This window comes from Bubalus kerabau, chromosome 10, assembly GCF_029407905.1.
Source record: "Bubalus kerabau isolate K-KA32 ecotype Philippines breed swamp buffalo chromosome 10, PCC_UOA_SB_1v2, whole genome shotgun sequence".
NCBI classification, from domain to species: domain Eukaryota; kingdom Metazoa; phylum Chordata; class Mammalia; order Artiodactyla; family Bovidae; genus Bubalus; species Bubalus kerabau.
This window is the reverse complement of record NC_073633.1, coordinates 49,026,845-49,050,871: the sequence shown is the minus strand read 5'-3', so window position 1 is coordinate 49,050,871 and position 24,027 is coordinate 49,026,845. Positions and strand designations below refer to the sequence as shown.

The window sequence follows — 24,027 nt, the reverse complement described above, 5'->3', positions numbered from 1 at the left end:
ATAATTATATTTTCAGACACATGCAGTCATCACTCTGGTTTCTCATAGAAAGACTGCTGTCTTCCTTTACATTCTCATTTTCAAATGCTCTTCCTCTTTCCCACCCACCTTTGGAGTCTGAGACTATACACTCTTAAACAAATGGAAAAATATGCCAAAAGAGTCTATAACTCAGGGCATAAAAGCATTTCTCAGAAGCAGCAGCTCTAATGAGAAGTGCATCAAAAGGAAATATCCCCGAGTTGGTAAGGGCATCCTGTCTCACTAAATAGACTGATTGGGGATGGGAGAAGGCAGGATATTAAACTCCTCAAATCAAAGTGAACAATGAAATGCCGAAACACTTCCTTCAAGAAGCTGAATTTGCTTTCATTCTGACCCGTTGGATTAGGGAGCTTGTTCTAAGATCTTTGAGATTCGAGGGAAGAATACTAACTGTATCAGCATTGTTGGACGATAACCCATCATCCATTTCACCCCTCCCTGGACCATGATGAAACAGAAATGTGGTTTTGAAAGGTTGTTGCTGAGCTGTGAAAGACACCTTGTTTCTTGGCCTCCGGAGGAGAGGCATTCAAGCTGGGACCAGTGACGAGGCTTGATTGCTCAGAGCTTTTGTGTAATAAAGTTTTATTAAAGTATAAAAGAGATAGACAAAGCTTCTGACATAGACATCATTCTGCCCCCCTGCTAGTCTTTAGCTGGATGTTTTATGTCTGTTAGAAAGCTATTAATCAGATAAGAGAGACACCTCAAGGCTGATGGGGTTTCACCAGGCCCCTCTCCCACAATATGCATTTTTGAGATAGGATGGCACGAGGTCTGTCATCCCCCAGCCATAAAACAATTGATATGAATACTGGTTTGTCGAGCTATTATCAGCCCAAGGTTTGAGAAAAGGAAAGGAGAAACCTCCTTTTAATTTTGTATAGAGACAGACAAAAAATCTGACCCTTGTAGTTTTTTCCTCCTGCCGCTTAAGGGAGAGATAAAAAATGTCTGACACTTGCAGCCTATTTCCTCCATTTGGAGACCCCTGGCCTTCCTGCCTGTTACCCTCTCAGTTTGAGTAACAATGACCCTTCCCCCAGCCCCAGGAGTGGGTTCTCAGTGGCCTCAGGCACTCAGTGTAATCTTATTCTCTTTACAAATGGGATTGATGCAGGAATGGGCAGGGAACACAGGCCTTAACCAATTAGGGCACAGCGTCCACCCCAGTGAACAGGTGAGAAGGGGCACATGACCTCAGAAGGTCTAATCAGAGTGAAGTTCACAAGTGGTGTAGGATGGTGGGGAGAGAGACTTGGAACCGTTGCATTTGGTACCAATAAGAGAAGCCAGAGGACCCAGCCAACACATGAAGAAGGGCAGAACCAAGAGCATAACTGAGAAATGAAGCAGAAATCCTAATGAAACCGTGTATGAAAACTGACACATGGCCCCCTGAGGTGGATTATCTTTTGTTTGCAACCAAGAACATCCTAACTGATCCACCAACTCTAATAACTCAGTGCCTTGTGGGACCACAGTCCCTTTGAAAATCTGTTATAGGCCATGATCCTTCTTCCCAGAAAAAAAACACATACACAAAAGTTCACATGGAATTTAGGGAAGACAGAGGCACAGACTCTAGACTGAGAGTTTTCTGCAGAGGGGTTAGGACCTTAGGCTTCAGTGTAGGACAGATTTGAGTTCAAAGGCTGCCTTGAGCACGTAAAACTGCATGACATTGGGTTGCCTTCGAGACACTTTTGAACTTCATTTCAGTCCTCTATAAAATGAGAATAATAATAATAATAATAATCCCTACTTCATAGGAGTGTAAAAATTAAACTATGGCATGCCACATGGTCACAACAAGAACACTGTGTTTGGGTATGTGTACTCAGCCATGTCTGACTCTCTGCAGCCCCATGGACTGTACCTCCCCCCTCCCTACCCAGCTCCTCAGTCTACAGAATTTTCTAGAATACTGGACTGGGTTGCCATTTCCTACTCCAGGGGATCTTCCCTACCCAGGTATCAAACCCACATCTCTTGCATCTCCTGCTTTGGCAGGTGGATTCTTTACCACTGGGAATCATGTAATTAATTCCCATCTGGCAACAAGTAATTAAGAATAGTCCTAAGGAGCTCCGGAGAGAAAGCCCTTCTGATGAATATCCATGTCAAATATCAGGACATGCAAAAATGAACCCATGACTGCCCTGAAACTGCAAAGCAGTTGATCAGGGATTGGTCCTAAACTGGGGGAAAAACTGATTTTCAGGGCAGGATTGAGGGCAGTCCACAGCTTCTTCATCTGAAAAGTGCCTAGATGGTGCTAAGGATTATTGTGGGTTAAAGGAGAGAAAAAGGACTTGATCCTCCTGGGACAGAATGGGGAAGGTTTTGTTAATTGTGAAGTTTAAAAAAATAAATAAAGAGGGAATAAAAAACATCTATGGTTGCACATTTCCTAAAGACTTTTAGAATCCTAAGGGAGCACAGAGTTGCAGTTTCCCACCCCCAGCTCAGCAGAAGTGACTCACCAGGCTGTCCTTCATGGGCCAAAACCCCAAAGTTTCTTTGAAAAAACAAGAGAGATCTTGGACTCCACAGGCAGTGGCCACCCTGTCCAGTACCCCTCCCTGCTGTTCCACTCTCGCCCTGCCACCTCAGTACCTTGAAGCCTACCCCACCCAGCGGCTTTCCCGGACATGCACATTCCAGCGCAATCAGATGGCTCTTCGAATATGTCCCCTTGACTTATGACTTGGAAATGTCAGCAGGAATGGAAAACCCAGGGCACAGCCAGCAGGAGCTCTGTCCAGGGACATTTTCAAACGGACGCAGCCCATCTGCTTGGCCTTTCACTGTGGTCTTCTATTTCTACCTTCCATTATCTTATTTTTCTTTCTGCATCAAAACTTCCCTTCTTTTTCTACTCCATTTTTTCTAAGTAGGTCAGTCACAAATAAACAATTTTTCAAGAATGAATGCAATCTCATCTCCGCATTTCCTGCATGTATCTCATTTATGTTGATGCCAAAGCAAGTCCCAGTGAAGTAGCACGTATGGACCCCACCCCACTGCGAGTTGGGCAGAAAGCCTACGCTGGGAGGAATTACATCCCATCCCCAGCTATTATCCTCCTCATTAAATCAATTCCTTCCTATGAATCGTCTCCCTCAAGGCACCCTCAGAGCTTCACTGGGAGGTAACGTAGGGGTTACAAATTAACAGGAAAAGGTTAAAAACTGTTCTGACTTCCCGCATCACAGCCAGCTATGACTCAGCGACAAAGTTCTACCCCCTCCCAGAAACAACGCAGATCAAGAGGAAAAAAAGGAAAGAAATGCTGACAGGGACCCACAGAGCCCACTGCAATTTGGTAAAGCACCAAACCAGCCAGTACATCTTATGGAAAAGGAGAGCAGATGCAACCACAGTGGGCACTGACAACAGCCAAGCCACAGCATTGCCAATGACAGTCACGACTCGAGGAGCGCTCCAAAGGCAGCTGCAGAGGGGACAGCTGGCTCATTGAGGAAAAAGCCAGTCATGGCTGAGGCAAGGCGAGGTTGGGCCGCTCTGAGGGAGTGGCTGTAACATCTGCCACATGTCCTCAACGGACACCTCACCAGAAGGTAGAGATTCCAGGAATTATGGGCAAGGGCTTGAAGAGCCAAGGTTCAAAGGCTATGAAGATTTTAGACACAATCCTTGGAGATTTTTGTAAATCGATGTGCACCTAACATGTACCTTTGTTTTTCCTTTTTTTTTTTTTAATGTAGACTAGTAGTTCTGCAAGCCTGGCTATTTCCACGTTTTTCAGAAAAAGAAATTTCAATTGAGAGCCTCCTATACTGCAGCTCAGAGCAACTAACTTTTCCTCCAGATGGCAAGGATAGGACATAAAGGAACCACAAATGATTGTTGGTGTGCGGAGCACTGTGACCTACTCCATCGCCAAAACCTCAAGCTGAAAAATTCCTCTTCCTGCTCTAAATCTTCTTGACTTATCATCCGACAGCTCTCTCATGCCTGCTGCATCTGTCCCCACCTTCTCTGAGCCTGAATTCTCTAGATCCTTCTCTTGCATCCTCATTCATCAGTGTCCTGGCTCCATTTGTCCCCTACCCATCCTGGACTCCAGAGAAAATTATTTAAACAAGATACTTTCCAGAACCTGAAAACTGCTCTTTCCCAAGCCATGGCTGGACTGTCAGTCATCAGTCTGGGACACTCTTACCTTTTCTTCCCCTTGTTTCATAGTGATGTGGACAAATCACCAAAGTGACCCATGTGGCCACTTTCTTGAAACGCTGACTGGGTTCTAACCCCTACTGACAGTCTTTCTTGTTAACTTTTCCGGCTGTCACATGGCACTTCTAATAGCATTCATCTCCCCAGACATACGTCTGTTTGACTGACTTAACTATAAAGACAAGCTTATGTTTTACTTTTACAAAAACTTGAGATTCTCTCAAGTTCTTTACTCAAAAAAGTCTCTGTATTTTTCACCAGTTTAATCTGCCCTCCTGTTACAAAACAGAAGTAGTCTTAGTATATTTTATAAAGTTATACCTGGGCTCCTCATCTTCTAGCTTCTCACTTTCTCCAGGATCCTGCTCTATCAATTTTTGTCCTCTCTCACTTGGAACCTGTCTTTCTGTTACCGCGAGCTCTTTCTTCTCTGTGGTAACCAGGCCCAGGTAACCCATCTCAAGAAATATATAACTTTGCTGAAAACATGTTTTAGCTATTCCCTGTAAAGACATTTAAATTGCCTAAGCTCACAGATGTCCCGTAAGAAAACATACACAAAAACAAACACCCCTGGTGATAATGAGCTCAAAATAAATATTATAGTCAACAAATGAAATGGATAAACTACCAAGAGGAAATGCCAACAGATGCAATACATGAGGGAATTATCATTCCAAGTATCTGAAAAGAAACAGATTCCCTGTCATCTTTTCCATTCAACACTGACCTGGAGATCATATTAAGTAAAATAAGTCAATGAAAACAATTAAATACATAGGACTGAAAAGAGAAAACAAACTTTTGATTTTCAGACTATATTATTATATACATAGAAAAATGCAAGAAAATGTACTATATTAGAGTTGACACTTCCAAAAGATTCCTAGATATGAGATCTGTATAAAAAATTTTTGTTGAACACATTCTGCTCACAATAGCATCAAAAATATACATTCAGTAAAAATTTGCTAAGCATCTGCTGTGTACCAGGTACTGAATTATTCACTAGAATAATATGTACAAGACTCTCATGGAGAAAATTATTAACTTTTCCTGAAAAATATGAAAGGAGGCCAAGTAAATGGAGCAACCTATCATGTAAGAGGAGAGCTTAATATCCTACAGAGGATAACTCTTTTCATATTATTCTATAAATTTGGCAAAAGTGCAATCAAAACCCAAAATAATTTTAATTGTAATTTGAAAATACAATTTTAAAATTAATATGAAAAAAATAAAGGAATAAGAATACCTAAAACAATTTTAAAGAAGAAAAACAAGGTGTAGGCATCTGTCCTATAAGATAAAATTTATTTTCAAGTTATACTAATTAAGAAAGGAGGTTCTTGACACTGAAGCTCACCTTGGGAAGGGGAGACACCTCCCCTGGACCACTTTAATAGGCCCTACATTGCCTCAGGGCGCTGATAACAAATCTACTGTCAGTTTGTTTTTGCCAAATCATAAAGTTGAATTCTCTGCTACCCTCCACAAAAAGCTCCTAAACTAAATAGAAAAAGGAGTCAGTTCTGTGTCTGGACAATGGAAATAGCTTCTCAGCAGTAATCTGTAAAGTGAAAGTGAAAGTCGCTCAGTCCTGTCTGACTCTTTGCAACCCCATGGACTTATATATTCCATGGAATTCTCCAGGCCAGAGTTGAGTATCAAATGAGTCTTTCAGAATTCCATGCAGAAAGGCAGCCTTATCAGGAGACAAAACAGAGGTTGAGAATTGCCCTGGCTGGGCAGAGAAAGATATTTGAGACAGAAGGCCAATCACGGTGACCTTGACTAGCTTTTGTTAACAGGAGGCAGTAAGCTTTAGAAAACCAAGATGAGCCATTTGCCACAAAGCAATTCAGGGCTAGAGGGCAGGGGCATTAATTAAAACTCCTTGGAAGGCAGACTCAGTCTTCTCATTGTCTCCACCCCTACCCTCTTCTCTCCAATTTGGAAGAGATCCCTTTGGGATGGTCCATCCTCTGGGGCTTAGAAGTAACAGCAAGCCAGATTAGGGCAAGAACTCAGTTCCTCAGGCATGAATATTAAATGAGATTTATGACAGATGGAATATTTGTTAATTCTTTCTATGAGTAGAGCCATTCACAACAGCAAAAAAAGGACCATCCCAAACACACTGGGATGTCTTTTAGTCCTTCCTCTTAAAGAAGACTAATATTCAGTATTTCTCTCTCTCTCTCCCTCCTTTCTTCTTTCTCTCCCTCCCTCTCTCTCTCTCTCACACACACACTGTCTCTCTCACACACATACATAGTCTCTCTCTCTCTCTCTCACACACACACACATACACACTCTCTCTCTCTCTCACTCTCTCTCTCTTTTCATCCAAGGAAACCAAACTGCCCTCAGCTATGAACCCACATTCCCACTGATAGCAGCAGGAGTTGTGGGCATGGCATTGGGAGCCAGAATGTGACCCATGTCCTATTAATCAGTCCTACTCCATAGGAATGGAATTTGAAGTTAACAGAAAGAGTCCTGTGCTCCAGCCATCTGCTCATTGACTCCTGTTTCTTCACGTGAGAGCTGCAGCCAGAGCTCTATAGGGCTCCCTGTTTGTTAGCAAGGTTCCTACTTCTTGGCCCTACTCCTTTCTTCTCATGCTGTCACAGAAAAAAACAAAACAAAAACGTTAGTCAGTAACCCCTCTTCCCAATGTTTATACTACATGACTGTTTTTTTGTTGATTTTTTTTTTTCTTTTTTGGCCACAAGGCTTGTGAGATCTTAGTTCTCTGACCAGGGATAGAACCCATGTCCCCTGCATTAGAAATGCCAAGACTTGACCACTGGCCACCAAGGAAGTCCCTTTAAGACTGTTCTTTCATTAGGCTTTTGAGGGACCCCAGCAGCCTTCTCTGACCCACTTGGAAATGACAATTCAGTATGTGAACACAGAGTAGCTCTACTACAAGGCCAAAGACCAAATGATGCAGGAAGCCGACCAACAGAGCAGGCGGCTTCCTTTCTGCTTTACAGTTCTCATTTCAGAAAGGTGAAGGCTGGGCTTCCCTGCTGGCTCAGTGATAAAGAATCCGCCGGCCAGTGCAAGAGACACGGGTTCCATCCCTGAACTGGGAGGATCCCATGTGCCGCTGAGCAACTAAGCCTCTGTGCCATGACCGTGTAACCTGTGCTCTAGAGCCCGGGAGCCACAATTACTGAAGCTGGCAAGCCCCAGAGCCCAGTGCTCTGAAGCAAAGGAAGCCATTGCAATAAGAAGCCCTCACACTTCAGTGAGAGAGTAGCCCCCAGTCGCCACAACTAGAGAAAAGCCCATGCAGCAAGGAAGACCCAGCGCATCCAAAAATAAAAATAAATTATTTTTTTTTAAAAAAGGTGAAGGCTTATATAGGGAATGCAAGAGCTAGGGAGAGCAAGGATAAAGAGCATGAATGAAAAATATTCACTGAGGTTGTCATGCCACGATCCATCCCTTATCCTACCTTGAGTCGCTTTTCTCCTGGGCAAAGCTGATATCACTCCACACGTCCAAAGCACCAGCTTGGGTTTGCTCAGATATTGGTGTTTCAAAGAGAGACTGAGCAACACTGGCATTCGATGAGTCACTCATTTCTGCACTCATGCTTTTAATGTTTTACTGAGTGCTATAGACCAGGAAGGAAAAGAAATATACCGTTGCAGTGCAGTGTGATTGGTGGCTAAACTGGATCTGTGCTTGTGGTGCTGGGGCAGGGTGTGGAGAAAATTTCCCGGGACCTGGAGCTTGAAGGACAAGTGTGTAGTGTGTGTATATACATATATATATTTATTTATATATATATAAATAGGTATATAAAAATATAGGCAAGTCCTCAATTTGCTTTTTAATGCATTTCATTTGACCAGAATGAAACAATGATTCTAATACAAGGTGCTCCATTTCTCAAAAATTAATAAAATATCCTGAATGTTTTTTTAATTACTTAAAAGTTTTTAAATCATAAAAGTAAAACAGTTTTCCATAGGTACCCTAGAAAATTCAGAGAAGGATAAAGGAAAAAAATTAAAACTAGTGGGAATCCAGGTATTAGAGAAAACACTAGCACTATTTTGGTGTTTTGTCGTACATTCTATGATAGACTTTGGTTTTGTATAAAACTCGGATCACGTATTGTACACATAATTTTGTAAACTTTTAAAAACTTATTCTATTTTAAGCAATTGCCACATCCTTAAATACTCTTTGAAAACAGTGCTTTTAGTGGCTGAAAACTAATGCATCCTATGGATGGACCACAATTATTTCAATTATTTCTCCACTGCTGATGGTTTATGTCACATTCATTCTTTCTCTCTCTATGCTGCAATGATTATAAATCTTGTCTGCACATCTATGATTATTTCCTTAAAATCAATTTTTAAAAGTACAATAACTGGAACAAAAGTAATGCATATTTTTAGGATTCTTGCTACATACTGCTGATTTTTCTCCTCCAGAAATACAACCATACTTATGCAGTATATTAATCAGTGAATGAGCAAATTATTTGTAAGATTCTCCTTAATACTCTTGCTAAAAACTGCCAGACTTAAACCAGTAGCAACTAAACTTTATGCGCATAGAAATACCCATCATATTGGGGGGACTACTAAACCAACAAAATTCTAATCATTTTAGAGAAGAATATACACCAAGAATTATTTCTAAAGTTGAGTTACATGTTTATTGGATAGAAAACTGTGTAGCCAAAATGATGTTGCTGAAGAATATGAATATCCACTATGGATCAAAAGCAGTCTCCAAAGTGATAAATAGAGAATGATCTCACTTTTGTGGAATATGTGCATAAGTATATAATATATAACATATGTATAATGATGCAATATTAGAAACCAAACATGAGTTTTATTGAGAAATAATTGATCTATATTACTGTATATGTTCAAAGTATACAGCATGATGCTTTGGTTTACATATATTGTGAAATGATTACAACAGTAGGTTCAGATAACATCCATCTTTCATCTAGCCACAATAAAAAGAAAAGAAAGAATAAAGGGAAAGATTTTTTTCCCTTGTAATAGGATCTCTTAGGATTTACTCTCAACTTCACTACATATCATACAGCAGTGCTGACTGTGGACTGTGCATTGCATCCCTGGCATTTATTTTATAAGTGGAAGTTTGTCCTTTTGTCTGCCTTCCTCATATTGCCCCTCCACTGCCTGCCCCTCCCCCACCTCTGATGGGGGAGTCTGATCTCTTTTTCCATGAGTTATATTTTTACTGTTTAGATTTCACATATGAGATCATATACTATTTGTCTTTGTCTGACTTATTTCACTGAGCATAGCACCTTCAAGTTCTATGTGTGTTGTTGCAAATGGTAAGATTTCCTCATTTTTTACTGGTTAATAATATTCCATTGTATATCTATAGATATAGATATAGCACAACTTGTTTATTTATCCATTGATGGACACTCATATTGTTTCCATGTCTTGGCTATTGTAAATAGTGATGGAATGAGTGGGGTGCAGATATCTTTTCTCATTAGTCTTTTTGTTACTTTTGGATGTATTCTCAGAAGTGGAATTGCTGAATTTTATGGTAGGGAAAACAACTAGACCATTTAGGTATGACCTAAATCAAATCCCATACAATTATAAAGTGGAAGTGACAAATAGATTCAAGGGACTAGATCTGATAGACAGAGTACTTAAAGAACTATGGATGGAGGTTCATGACATTGTACAGGAGACAGGGATCAAGACCATCCCCAAGGAAAAGAAATGCAAAAAGGAAAAAAGGTTCTCTCAGGAGGCCTTACTAATAGCTGTGAATAGAAGAGAGGTGAAAGGCAAAGGAGAAAAGGAAAGATATACCCATTTGAATGCAGAGTTCCAAAGAATAGCAAAGAGAGATGAGAAAGCCTTTGTCAGTGATCAATTCAAAGAAATAGAGGAAAACAATACAATGGGAAAGACTGGAAATCTCTTCAAGAAAATTAGAGATACCAAGGGAACACTTCATGCAAAGATGGGCTCGATAAAGGACAGAAATGGTATGATCCTAACAGAAGCAGAAGATATTAAGAAGAGGTGGCAAGAATACACAGAAGAACTATACAAAAAAGATCTTCATGACCCAGATAATCACGATGGTGATCACTCATCTAGAGCCAGACATCCTGGAATGTGAAGTCAAGTGGGCCTTAGGAAGCATCACTACAAACAAAGCTAGTGGAGGTGATGGAATTCCAGTTGAGCTATTTAAAATCCTAAAAGATGATGCTGTGAAAGTACTGCACTCAATACACCAGCAAATCTGGAAAACTCAGCAATGGCCACAGGACTGGAAAAGGTCAGTTTTCATTCCAATCCCAAAGAAAGGTAATGCCAAAGAATGCTCAAACTACCGTACAATTGCACTCTTCTCACACGCCAGTAAAGTAATGCTCAAAATTCTCCAAGCCAGGCTTCAACAGTACATGAACTGTGAACTTCCAGATGTTCAAGCTGGATTTAGAAAAGGCAGAGGAACCAGAGGTCAAATTGCCAACATCCATTGGACCATCGAAAAGGCAAGAGAGTTCCAGAAAAACATCTACTTCTGCTGTATTGACTATGCCAAAGCCTTTGACTGTGTGGACCAAAACAAACTTTGGAAAATTCTTCAGTTTAGTTCAGTTCAGTCACTCAGTCATGTCCGACTCTTTGCGACCCCATGAATCGCAGCTCGCCAGGCATCCCTGTCCATCACCATCTCCCGGAGTTCATTCAAACTCACGTCCATTGAGTCAGTGATGCCATCCAGCCATCTCATCCTCTGTTGTCCCCTTCTCCTGTCCCCAATCCCTCCCAGCATCAGAGTCTTTTCCAATGAGTCAACTCTTCGCATGAGGTGGCCAAAGTACTGGAGTTTCAGCTTTAGCATCATTCCTTCCAAAGAACACCCAGGGCTGATCTCCTTTAGAATGGACTGGTTGGATCTCCTTGCAGTCCAAGGGACTCTCAGGTCTTCTCCAACACCACAGTTCAAAAGCATCAATTCTTCGGCGCTCAGCTTTCTTCACAGTCCAACTCTCACATCCATACATGACCACAGGAAAAACCATAGCCTTGACTAGACAGACCTTTGTTGGCAAAATAATGTCTCTGCTTTTGAATATGCTATCTAGGTTGGTCATAACTTTTCTTCCAAGGAGTAAGCGTCTTTTAATTTCACGGCTGCAGTCACCATCTGCAGTGATTTTGGAGCCCAAAAAAATAAAGCCTGATGGGAATACCAGACCACCTGACCTGCCTCTTGAGAAATCTGTGTGCAGGTCAGGAAGCAACAGTTAGAACTGGACATGGAACAGCAGACTGATTCCAAATAGGAAAAGGAGTGTGTCAAGGCTGTATATTGTCACCTTGCTTATTTAACTTATATACAGAGTACATCATGAGAAATACTGGACTGGATGAAGCTGGAATCAAGATTGCTGGGAGAAATATCAATAACCTCAGATATGCAGATGACACCACCCTGTTGGCAGAAAGTGAAGAACCAAAGAGCCTCTTGACGAAAGTGAAAGAATAGAGTGAAAAAGTTGGCTTAAAACTCAACATTCAAAAAAAAAAAAAAAACACTCAACATTCAGAAAACTAAGATCATGGCATCTGGTCCCATCACTTCATGGCAAATAGATGGGGAAACAGTGACAGATTTTATTTTGGGGGGCTCCAAAATCACTGCAGATGGTGACTACAGCCTTGAAATTAAAAGATGCTTGCTCCTTTCAAGAAAAGTTATGACCAACCTGGACAGCATATTAAAAAGCAGAGACATTACTTTGTCAACAAAGGTCTGTCTACTAGTCAAGGCAATGGTTTTTCCAGTAGTCATGTATGGATGTGAGAGTTGGACTGTGAAGAAGGCTGAGCGCCGAAGAATTGATGCTTTTGAACTGTGGTGTTGGAGAAGACTCTTGAGAGTCCCTTGGACAGCAAGGAGATTCAACCAGTCCATCCTAAAGGAAATCAGTCCTAAATATTCATTGGAAGAATATTCATTGATTTTGAAGCTGAAACTCCAATACTTTGGCCACCTGATGCAAAGAACTGACTGACTGGAAAAGACCCTGATGCTGGGAAAGATTGAAAGTGAGAGAAACGGACGACAGAAGATCAGATGGTTGGATAGCATGGGTTTGAGTAAACTCTGGGAGTTGGTGATGGACAGGGAGGCCTGGCATGCTGCAGTCCATGGTGTCACAAAGAGTTGGACACAACTGACCGACTCTACTGAACTGACTGGTGGTAGTTCTACTTTTACCTTTTTGAGGCTCTTCCATACTCTTTTCCATAGTGGCTGTACCAATTTACAATCTCACCAACAGAGCACAAGGGTTCCCTTTTCTTCATATCTTCACCAGCATTTATCTCTTGTCTTTTTGATGATGGTGATTCTAAGAAATGTGAGATATATCTCATTGTGGTATCCATTTGCATCTTCTTAATGATTAGTGATTTTGAGCATCTTTCCATGTACCTGTTGGCCTTTTATACACCTTCTTTGGAAAGATGTCTATTCCGGTCCTTTGCCCATTTTTAATTGGGTTGGTGTTTTTGCTATTGAGTTTTATGATTTCTTTTTATGTTTTGGATATAAAACCCTTAACAAATGTATGGTTTGCATATTTTTTCTATTCTATAGGTTGTCTTTTCACTTTGCTGATGGTTCCTCTTGCTGTGCAGAAGCTTTTTAGTTTGAGGCAGTTGCCCTTGTTTATTTTTTATTTTTCTGCTTGTGCTTTAGGTATCATATCCCCATATCATTTCCAAGATCCACATCAAGGACCTCTGTTCCTAAGCTTTCCTCTAGGAGTTTCAGGAAACCCAAAAATATTAACAGTTATTCTATGTACTGGATTCTGGGGGGATCTTTCCTTTGTGGGGTGTGTAGACACCTCTGTGTGTTTAAGTGTGTATGGTCTAAATGTTGTGCATTGAGCATATATTACTTTTTTAATCAAGGAAAAAATGTTTTTACATATTGGGTTATCATGGAACTAAAAGAAATGTTTCCTACAGCAAGACAGCAAACAAAACAGTAAAACAGAATCTTCCTCTGAAGATGTATTAGTCTGCTCAGTTGCCATAACAAAATACCAGAGACCAGGTGGTTTAAACAACAGAAATTTAATTTCTCACAGTTCTGGAGGCTAAGGAGGGATTCGGGGTGTCAGTATGGCTGAGTTCCAGTGCGGGTCCTCCCTGGCCTGCAGACAGCCATCCTCTCCCTGATTCTCACATGGCGTTTCTTGCTCATGGAGACAGAGCAGCTATCTGGTTTTTCTTCTTATAAAACTCTAATCCCATCACAGGGACCTTATGGCTTCATCTAATCATGATGATCTCCCAAAGGCCCCATCTCCAAACAGTATCACATGAGGATTAGGGCTTCAACATGTGAATTTTGGAGCACAAACATTCAGTTAATAACAAAGGGAATCTCTCAGAGATTAATACTGAGATAGGTTCAAGCTCATACTTTTCTAAAAAAATAAAATATATTGAAGAGTCATCTTGCTGCTGCTGCTGCTAAGTCACTTCAGTCGTGTCCGACTCTGTGCGACCCCATAGACGGCAGCCCACCAGGCTCCGCCGTCCCTGGGATTCTCCAGGCAAGAACACTGGAGTGGGTTGCCATTTCCTTCTCCAATGCATGAAAATGAAAAGTGAAAGTGAAGTCGCTCATTCGTGCCCTACTCTTAGCGACCCCATGGACTGCAGCCCACCAGGCTCCTCTGCCCATGGGATTTTCCAGGCAAGAGTACTGGAGTGGGGTGCCATTGTCATCTTGCTAGATGGTATAATAAAGAGGGGGGAAAAAACATAAACAGGAAATAGCCCCAGCCTCAAAGGGATACATTTTTTTGAGAAGACAGAAAATTGTTACTAATCAGTGCAATACAGTTCTAACAAAAAATATATGCTGGCACATATTTCAATGGAGAGGGAGAACACAGAGGAAGTACCCTTAGTCTGGGAACAATCAGGAAATGATTCTTTAAAAAAAAAAAAAGTGAAACTTTAGCTGAGTTTTTAAAAGAAAAAAAAGATAGAATGAGCCAAGCATGTGGGAGGCTGTGCCAGGCAGAAGGAACAGCTCGTACCAAGGCATGGAGGCTGGAAAACATCACTCCACACACACAAAGGGATGAGCAGGGAGAAGAGGTCAGAGGAAGGGCTGCAGTCTCGAACATGGCTCCTGAGTTCGGAATGTCACCAGGAACCGAACGCATTAAAGTGCATACCATGCTAAGTTTGAACTTGATCTCAAGGACTATGCAAAGCACTAAATTTCAAGCAGACAGGAACAAGACATGACTAATGATTTAGATATAGCCCTCTGGTAACAAAGAGTAAGAGAATGGCTTTACCTATCAGCTTAGGGAATGGAAAGGTAGTTCAGAGGTTCTTCTAAAAGCTCAGAAGAAAAAATAATAAGATCTTGAACTGAGCACAGTTATTTATTAGGGAAATAAATTAGGTATGTATCGTCCGAACAACAATTTGGTTACAAAACTTTATATAGTAATGTCATAAACTGTATATTGTTGAGGTACTTAACTGACAAAATAACTGTCTAAGGTGACAGCCCCGGGGTTTCACTGGTTGTCCTGATACAATTATTAACAGCACTCCTTTGTTCTCAAGAGTGTCCTAATTTGGATGATAAATTGTAGAGACCTAGAGTTACTGCCTTCTTCCAACTCCCTGAATTTCTAGTCCGAATGTCCTACTTTAGACACCATTCCTTGGAGTCCTCTTTTTCCCCCCAAGATGAGTTCACCTTGGAGGCCATACTTTGGGTCATCAGAGAAGAAACTGCCTATTCTCTCTGGGCCTCGAGGTCAGCCTTTTTTATATGATATTTTTGTCTTACTGTTACCTGAATCCCCCCTTTCTGGCCACAGAAATTCTGTGGAGGAGATATTCCTGTCCTGGATCCAAGCCTGCTTCCAAATCAGCTTCTTCTGCTCAAATTCCTTACTCTCCTCAGCCCTGGTTCAGTGCCCTGGCATGCATTTATTTTTTATTATTTATATTTGGCTGCATTTGGGTCTTAGTTGCAGCAGGTGGTATCTTCTGTTCTGGCACACGGGCTCTCTAGTTGTGGCACATGGGCTTAATTACTCCATGGCATGTTTATTGGCTCTTAGTTCCCTGACCAGGGATCGAACCTGAACGCCCTGCATTGCAAGGAGGATTCTTAACCACTGGACCACAAGAGGAGTGCCCTGCCCTGGGCTTTAAAATCCCAGCCACTTCACTTATCATCTTGAGCCCATGAATCCTCTAAACTATAATGGTAACTTCCTTCCCAATCTTGCCTTACATTGTCTGAGCATCTATTGGGCCAGAGTCTCAAACTCCCATCACAGATACCTCACCTTCTTCTCCACCCAAGTCAACTTTTATTGACAGTGTTCATCTGTCACATGCCCTCTACTCTCCCATCAAGACTAACCAAAATGTAAAAGTAGTTGATTATGTGGTAGGACTATATGATTTTTACATCTCTTTTTATTTATCCACTTCTTGGTATATTTCAAATTTTCCACAATGAGTATTGTATAATGAAATACATTGAAAATACAACAATTCTACCTTCATGCCCTTTACAAAGTTAGACCACTCTTTCTTCTCACCTTCCAAGTTTCTCTGAAGCTACTTATCTTACAATCTATAACTTCCCATTTACTATCAGGTTTGGCAAAGATACTAGCCACTGTGCCAAGCTCTCTGCTAGAGTTTTCTCATACAGTGGAGAACAGCTAGCAATTTTAATAAAATGACAAAAGAATCCTACTTCTGATAGTAAATATTTTTGACTCCATGAAAAAGTTTAAAAAGAAAAGTTTTAAAACATTTAATAGATAGGTGAGGAAAAGGCCAAAATCAAAGAGATAAGAGTAGGTTACAATAGCTGTTAATGGAAATCCAGGGATCAAAGCATCATCACTGCTGTGCTCCCAAAACATCAACTGTCAGAGACAGCAGAATTTGAAGACCAAATAGGCTGAATGAAGTGGAAGGTTTGAATTAAGGAGGAGCAGCAAATACATTAGAACAAGATTACTTAAGCAACACGGTGATCAACCACTAGGACTACTTCAAGTCTGTGTACTGAATCATCTTTGTGTAAATCAATCACAACTGTAATAGTTTAATGTACATTTTTTTTCGGCCAGACAGCATGTGGTTTCTTAGTTCCCCAACTAGGGATCAAACCACTGCCCCCTGCATTGGAAGTGTGCAGAGTCTTAACCACTGGATGCCAGGGAAGTTCCTGTAGTAATTTAACATTTTAAGATAAATGTTTGTATATTTAACAGTCCAAGCTAGGGCTTTTTAGTTTAAACTCAGGCTACTTGATGTGAACAGGAAGTGGCATAAAGAGCTTAAAGGGTAAGACTTCTGCTGCCCTCCCTTCAGCCAGTCTTTACTACTTTAAGAGATAAAATATGTTTGAAAGCTACTGATCTAAATAAGTGTGTGTGTGCATATATATATGCACATATGTGTTTGTACAAGGAATATGCACAATCAAACTTTTCATATGACCTTAACCTAACTAAATACATTTATTTAACTTATTCATTGGCAGTGCCTGTTTTTGTCCTTGTTCACAGGAAGCAGAAACATTTCACTGACAGGTTTAAAAATGCCTCTTTTTAATAATCTCATATTCGTGCCTCTAATCCATATGTGAACCCATGTGGAAACTTCATGCTGCTGCTGCTGCTGCTAAGTCGCTTCAGTCATGTCCGACTCTGTGGAACCCCAGAGACGGCAGCCCACCAGGCTCCCCCATCCCTGGGATTCACCAGGCAAGAACACTGGAGTGGGCTGCCATTTCCTTCTGCAATGCATGAAAGTGAAAAGTGAAAGTGAAGTCACTCAGTCGTGTCCGACTCCTAGCAACCCTGTGGACTGCAGCCTACCAGGCTCCTCCGTCCATGGGATTTGCCAGGCAAGAGTTCATGAGCACACCACAAATCATGGGTTTTAGATTCTCCCCATATGTTACATTCGTATGTGCAAGAGTAAGCTCAATAAGTATTTGCTAGTTAAAAAGAAAAGTGATGGCAGGACAGGTTTTAATATACATAATCACAGAAATTGTTCTGTATACCCCAAAGTAATTCATCTGAAGAGAAATATGTCCAGGGTTAAAGCTGTAATCCACAAACACATAAAGAGAATGCTAATTATCAGCATAAGGGTCTAACAATGATCACAAAATCAATAGAACATAATCCCAGTTTACAACCCAGCCATTGTAGGATGTGGTAGGAAAACAGCATATCAGAATAGTTTGGCTTTATGTTAAGGAACACTACTGGCTTGCTACATTCCAAATGATTTTGTTGAAAATTTTCTCATTACTACTTCTTCTCTTTATGTTAAAATACACACACACACACTCATTCTCTGAACAAAAGAGATAGTGTTAAGCAAATTTTGCTGTCTCTGGCAAAACCTTCTTGTGTAATGATAAATACAAATGAGATGAGAGGCTGATCTTTGTGCAGTCTGCAGGCATTTTTTTAAAAAAAGGAATCAGCATGGTTGTGTTGACTGCCTCAGACACTGGACCTAATAGCTCATTTGAAACTTTAGTGTACAAGAGAAAACGCCGCCTGCAGTGATTTTGTAGGTTTAATGAAAATGACAGATAGAGCCTGAACTTGTTTTAAGTGCTTGAGAATCATATAGAAAACACAGACAAAATCACATAGGAAATAAAAGGGTAGAAATAAAAGGGCAGGCTGCTGTTAGCTCTTTATTTCAGGCATCTGATAATGCTGTGAGGGAAAAGGTTATAAAACAAACAATAACTTGGAGATTGTTTCTCCTAGAATAACTAAATTTATAAACCATGCATGTTATTATATTATAAAGCTTTTTGAAAGCAAGGAAAGGAAGAGCAGCTTGGCTGTCTTTGGATAATTCTGCCTTGATGCCAATTTGAATAAAACAAGAATCTTTGGATGGATTTATAATCTGATAGTGCAATTCAGGCATGGGATAGATTAAAGATGACAGGACAGGTGGTATGTAAGCATCACACTGACAGGTAGCCTATAGGAAAACACTGCAGCTATGAAAAGGAGTTAGGCATGGAGATAACTGAGCTCTGTGATGCCCTGCATACTTGGGAAGGAGAATTTTTGTTTTTAATTTTTATTGGCGTATAGTTGCTTCAGGGCTTCCAGGTGATGCTAGTGGTAAAGAACCTGCCTGTCAATGCAGGAGACATAAGAGACACAGGTTCAATCCCTGGGTCAAGAGGATCCCCTGGAGGAGGGCACGGCAACCCACGCCAGTATTCTCACTGCGAGAATCCCATGGACAGAGGAGCTGGCTGGCTACAGTCCATAGCGTCGCAAAGAGTTGGATACAATTGAAGTGATTTAGCACATGGTTGCTTTACAATGTTGTGTTAGTTTCTGCTATACAGTAATGTGAATCAGTTATATGTATACATATATCCACTCTTTTTTAGATTCTTTTCCCATTTAGGTCACCTCAGAGCATTGAGTCAAGTTCCCTGTGCTATATGTAGGTTCTCATTAGGTATCTATTTTATTTATAGTAGTGAAGGAGAATTTCCCGATGGGTGGTATACATTTCAATCCATTATCTTTCATAATAAATTCATAAATTTAAAACACTGTTCTTTGAAAAGTACAATCACAGTAAACCTGAGATCATGTTATATCCATTATGGGAAGAGACATGAGGATCCCAGAGAGGTGGTTAGTGACAGCCCACCACAAAGGGGCCACAGAAGGGCCTGACACATGGGAATACCACCTTCCTGCTCCATCCTGTGATGTTGAGTCACTTCATCCACATCATCCTCCGCATCCTGTGTTTTCAGACCCCAAATTCAGAAGTCTCTCTCATACTCTTTTATCCCACAAATTATTTCTCAACTTTTCACACTTTGGGTTACCACTCTGGAGAGCAGGTTTCCATTCTATTGACACAACCACATGTCATCTCCATCCCAATCAAGGGAAATGGGGAGAAGAAATTCACTTTCCCTCAACATGAAGTGTGTGAAACAAGGATGTTAATCCAGGGAGAAATGAGTAGAGAAAAGAGAGAAGAAGTGAGCAATCACTTGAAATGGGGGTGGGGTGGGGTGGAATCCACCTTTATTGCATTAAGACAACTTCAGAGACATACCAGGAAAAGGGCAATCACATTCTCATGAGTGTTTAAAAATGGCTGAAATACTGCAGAACAAACTAGAGCTAATGATCACTGATGAACACACTAACTATTTACCTTTAGTGAGCCTTTTTCTGGATTTCCAATATCTATCATTAGGTTGATTTATAAAAAGTTCAGAGAGATGTTGGATCAAAAGGGCAGAATTCACTCAAAAGATTCAGTCTTGACTTTCTTTACAAATCAATGGGAAGTCTGCACAAGGTAAGCATAGAATTCTGTGCCCAGTTTGATATTCCAGAATGCTCTTTGTGAGAATTTAACAGATTGCAGATTGCCGACAAAGGTCCATAGAGTCAAAGCTATGTTTTTTCCAGTAGACATGTATGGATGTGAGAGTTGGACCATAAAAAAGGCTGAGCATCAAAGAATTGGTGCTTTTGAACTGTGATGTTGGAAAAGACTCTTGAGAGTGCCTTGGACTACAAGAAGATCAAACCAGTCCATCCTAAAGGAAATCAGTCCTGAATATTCGTTGGAAGGACGGATGCTGAAGCTGAAACTCCAATAATTTGGCCACCTGACACTCATTAGAAAAAACCCTGATGCTGGAAAAGATTGAGATCTAGAGGAGAAGGGGGCAACAGAGGATGAAATGTTTGGATGGCATCACTGACTCTATAGACTTGAGTTTGAACTCAAGGGAGATAGTGAAGGACAGGGAAGCCTGGCGTGCTGCAGTCCATGGGGTCACAAAGAGTTGGACATGACTGAGAGACTGAACAACAATAACAGATTGCTGAGACTGTGAGTAGGGTTGAAGATTCTAGTAACAAATGCATCTCTGCTCCATGAGGCCTTCCAGGGGATGCATGACTGTCCTTCTTCACTGCATTACTCAGGTGATATTACTAACTAGAGTTTCAGGGGCTCTAGAGTCACAGTATACACAGTGCTACACAAAGAAGATGGTGTGTGCCTCACTTGCATGGATGACACCTAAAGGAGTAGAATATCCAAGACCATACTCATCATTGTTGTCTTTGTTATCATGAATGACAAGACTTTTTTCCTGGCTCTGTAGTCTTAAACTTACTAAAACCTACAATGAACAGCACCAAGTCCCAGAAAAGAGGGTGCTATGTGTTCAAGAGGCAGGGAGAAGAGTCAGGTGCATACTCAAGGAGAATTCCCAGAAGGCATGATGCCAAACCAAAGCAGGAGGGAGCATGTGGTGGGATGGGTTTCAATGAGCAGCTGGTCTCCCACTACTCTCCTCTCTTCTTTTAATCACTACTTCCCTTAAGCCACATCAAGAGTCTTTCCATGATCCTCTCACCTCCATGGGTTTCTGTTCCGGGTTTGGGTGCAAAGCCAGGAACTTGGAAGGACTCCTCTTCTCCATAAATCACCAAACAGACGAAAATAGAGCCCATTCACCAGTTATTCTTCTCTTCTCAAAGGGTTCTATTTACAGAGCATTATCAAGTGAGTTAAAAGGGAAAAGATTTAGGAAAGTTGGCTCACCTTGGTAACTATCACTTATGATTTTATTGAAGTTAAACAGCTAGAACGGGTAGGTAACACATCATTAAGAAGAATAACACAAGAAACCTACAGAACCTCTTGGCAGAGTTCTTGGTTCTAAATGCACAAACACTGAACCCCAAAGAATAAACAAACTGCAAGTTTGCAATTTGATTTCACAAACTTATCCTAGAAGCACAAATAACAATAAATGATTAAAAGAATAAACCTTTTACTTGGATGTGTTAAATACACACAGCTCTTTCATTGTGCATAAGCTAAGTAAAATTTTATTATAATGGAAATATTTAACTTCTTGCACTTCCTTTCACCTCCTTCATGCTTTTTCTAAGAATAACAATTCAAACAATCAAGAAATTATCCATTGTGATTTCCTAAGAAAGGTGCAGCTCTTTGTTTCCCAAACGCTCACTTATGTAATGAATGACCTTGAACTTGCAGGGAAATGTTCACCTGATTATGTGATACAATTTTAGGGCATGAACTGAGCAGCAATAATTAAATCTTAAATACAAGTGTGGGACTATTGTTCAGTGAGCACGAAAAAGTCCTATGTGATTAAGTTAATCAGAGATTAGAAACCAAAAATACTGTATTTCATTGCTCTGCCTGAAATTCTTCTGGGAAAATCAACATAGTATCTATCCCAGAAATTACAAAACCTCTAAGAGGAAAGAGACCTGAGATGACATTAAGGGTGATCCTCTTTGTTAGGGTGATCTCTTCATCCAGGTTTGCCTTGTATTTTTTTCTGATTTTAACACTGAAAATTTCAGTCTTGGGCAAGCTGGAATAGCCATTCACTCCTCTCTTTGGATCCATACTTCTCCTCAAGGATATAACCTACAAGCGACTTAACTTTCACAGGGTTCTTTTCCCAATCATGAGTCAAATCTGTGTCCCTATAGCCTACCCTTATTCTGTCTTCAGCAGCAAAACAAAAGTATATTCCCTCTTCTCCTTGGTAGTCCTCACCTTCCCTCATCCTGTACTTCACCAATCCAGTCTGTTTTCTAGGTTAAATTGATCCAGTTTTTCCATCCAGTCCTTGAGTGTTCCTGTTCCAATGGCAACCCCATTACTCTTCACTGGGCAAGCTCATCTGCCAAGGTTACTCAGATGGTGACATCCCAAACTGAGCTCAAGCCTCCACACTCTAGCTGTGCAGAATCCTTGAGTCCCTGCCCTGTCCTGTCCCTGCCAACAAACTGACATTCCATTGGCTCATTTGGCAACCCCATTCCACTATGAATAACAGTACGATTCATGTCAACAGAAAGCCTTGGAGATTTTTCACACATGCTGTTGTTCAAAGCTCTGCCATCCTGTAGTTATGCAAAACTAGTCTTTAGACCCAAAAATCACACAATGATCCCTTAGAATGAACCCATTATTCTAACCCATGAGTCCAGTTTTAGATCATAATTCTTTCACCAAATCCCTCACTCCCCTCCCAGATTCATGGTGTTTGCTGGCAAGTGTTTTCTGTGTCAGCATCTGCAGTCCTTCAAATCATTGGCAGAGAAGTGTACAAGGTTAGGGGGCAGACCAGATCACTTGCCAGTACGTGGCTATTGGCTGCATAATGACAGGTATTCGCTTGGGTTCTTTATTTTGAGATATTCCCCAGGGCTTTTCTTTATTTCCAGATGTTAAGAGGGGAGTTAAAACTAGGAGAAAGGATACACTGAAACAATACTTCCGTCATTTTCAGCTAGCAACTGCCTTCTCCTTTATCTGTACTCACATATATTCCAGATGTTTTCAATCTTCAGTCAAACACAAATAATTTCCACCATGAGCCTGGAACCGAGCAGGGCTCTGCAGGTACTGAGTGCAGCTCCTCTGGTGTTCCTGACTCTGCTCTTCCCAGGCGCATGGTCAGGTCTCACTTGCCTACCCCTTTTGAAGTTAGGCGTGCAAGGCTTCGTGACTTGCTTTAGCCAATGACATGCTTATGGAATGATATGTCCTATATCCTAATAGAAGCTTTAAAAGCCAGCAGTATGGTTCCTTATGTTTTCATCAGGCAAGCATCAAGATGAAGCCTTTCATGAGCCTGGATCCCTGAGAGACCCATGACCCACATCATCTGAAGCTCCCTGTGGCCCACACTAGAGTGCAAATGGAGTAGGAAATAAGTCCCCTGAGATTTGGGAACGTTTCATTACTGCTACATGTCTTAGCCTGCCCTGACTGTTATTCTGGGGATGCATAAGGAGAAAGAGACACCAATTTCTTGTTTACAAGACACTTATAATATAGTTGAGGAGATAAATCATACCCGCAAAATAAAAATGGGGACCAGAGTAGCGTGTAGTGAAAAGCTGAATCGGAAAGTAGAGATAATCAGCAAACAAGATATGGTACTAAAAGGGAGTCACTCAGACAACGTGTTAAAAGGGAATTAGAAAAAGGGGAGTTCAATGTGGACCTACAGTCCTCAGAGGACATCTCATTTTTGATATATCAAAGAAAACTTTAAATTATATAATCTATTGAAAAATACTCTAGAAAATGGTTCTACAAATATGCTGAGTCTTCTCTTTTAAAACTGAAATAGAAGTGTGAGCCTAAGTTACAGGGCCATTTTAAGTATGTTTGATTTTAGCCTTCTCAATAACCAGTACTAATAAGGCACTCTGATTTTTTAAATGGATGTATTATAGGTCTCTGTCTCTCAGAGAAATGGATAGATTTAGCACCCTATTAAAGACAGAGAGGTAATCCTTTACAGGAGCTTTATAGGAACCTTGGCAATTTGGGGAATGCTGATTAAATGGAGCTGAACTTAGCACTCACTTAAAATATGATTTATTTTACAAAAAGATCCATTATTATAACTATAAAAATAAATACTGGCCTGAATACTCAAGGCCCAATACCAATTTGGTCGATCTAGCAAAGATATGGGTTTTTTCTTTTTAAAATATATTCAGCATCTCCCTTCTGTCCTTTTATAGGGAGGGAAGAATTTTGGTATTAATCGGCAGAGTCATTCACTTAGTCAACAGAGATTTGCCAAGCA

At 40.8% G+C, this 24,027-nt stretch overlaps 1 long non-coding RNA gene across 4 annotated transcripts in view; it reads right to left on the bottom strand.

Moving 5' to 3' along the window:
- The window catches only part of LOC129621322 (uncharacterized), a 98,818-nt gene that overhangs the window by 69,569 nt on the left and 5,222 nt on the right, over positions 1 to 24,027 (bottom strand). For 2 of the 4 annotated variants that reach the window (XR_008699216.1, XR_008699217.1), the window contains one exon: positions 20,068 to 20,918. The exons of the other annotated variants lie outside the window; for them this stretch is intronic. This is a non-coding gene — a long non-coding RNA (uncharacterized LOC129621322). Of the gene's footprint in view, positions 1 to 20,067; positions 20,919 to 24,027 lie in introns of those variants that run through there. 4 annotated transcript variants of the gene reach the window in all.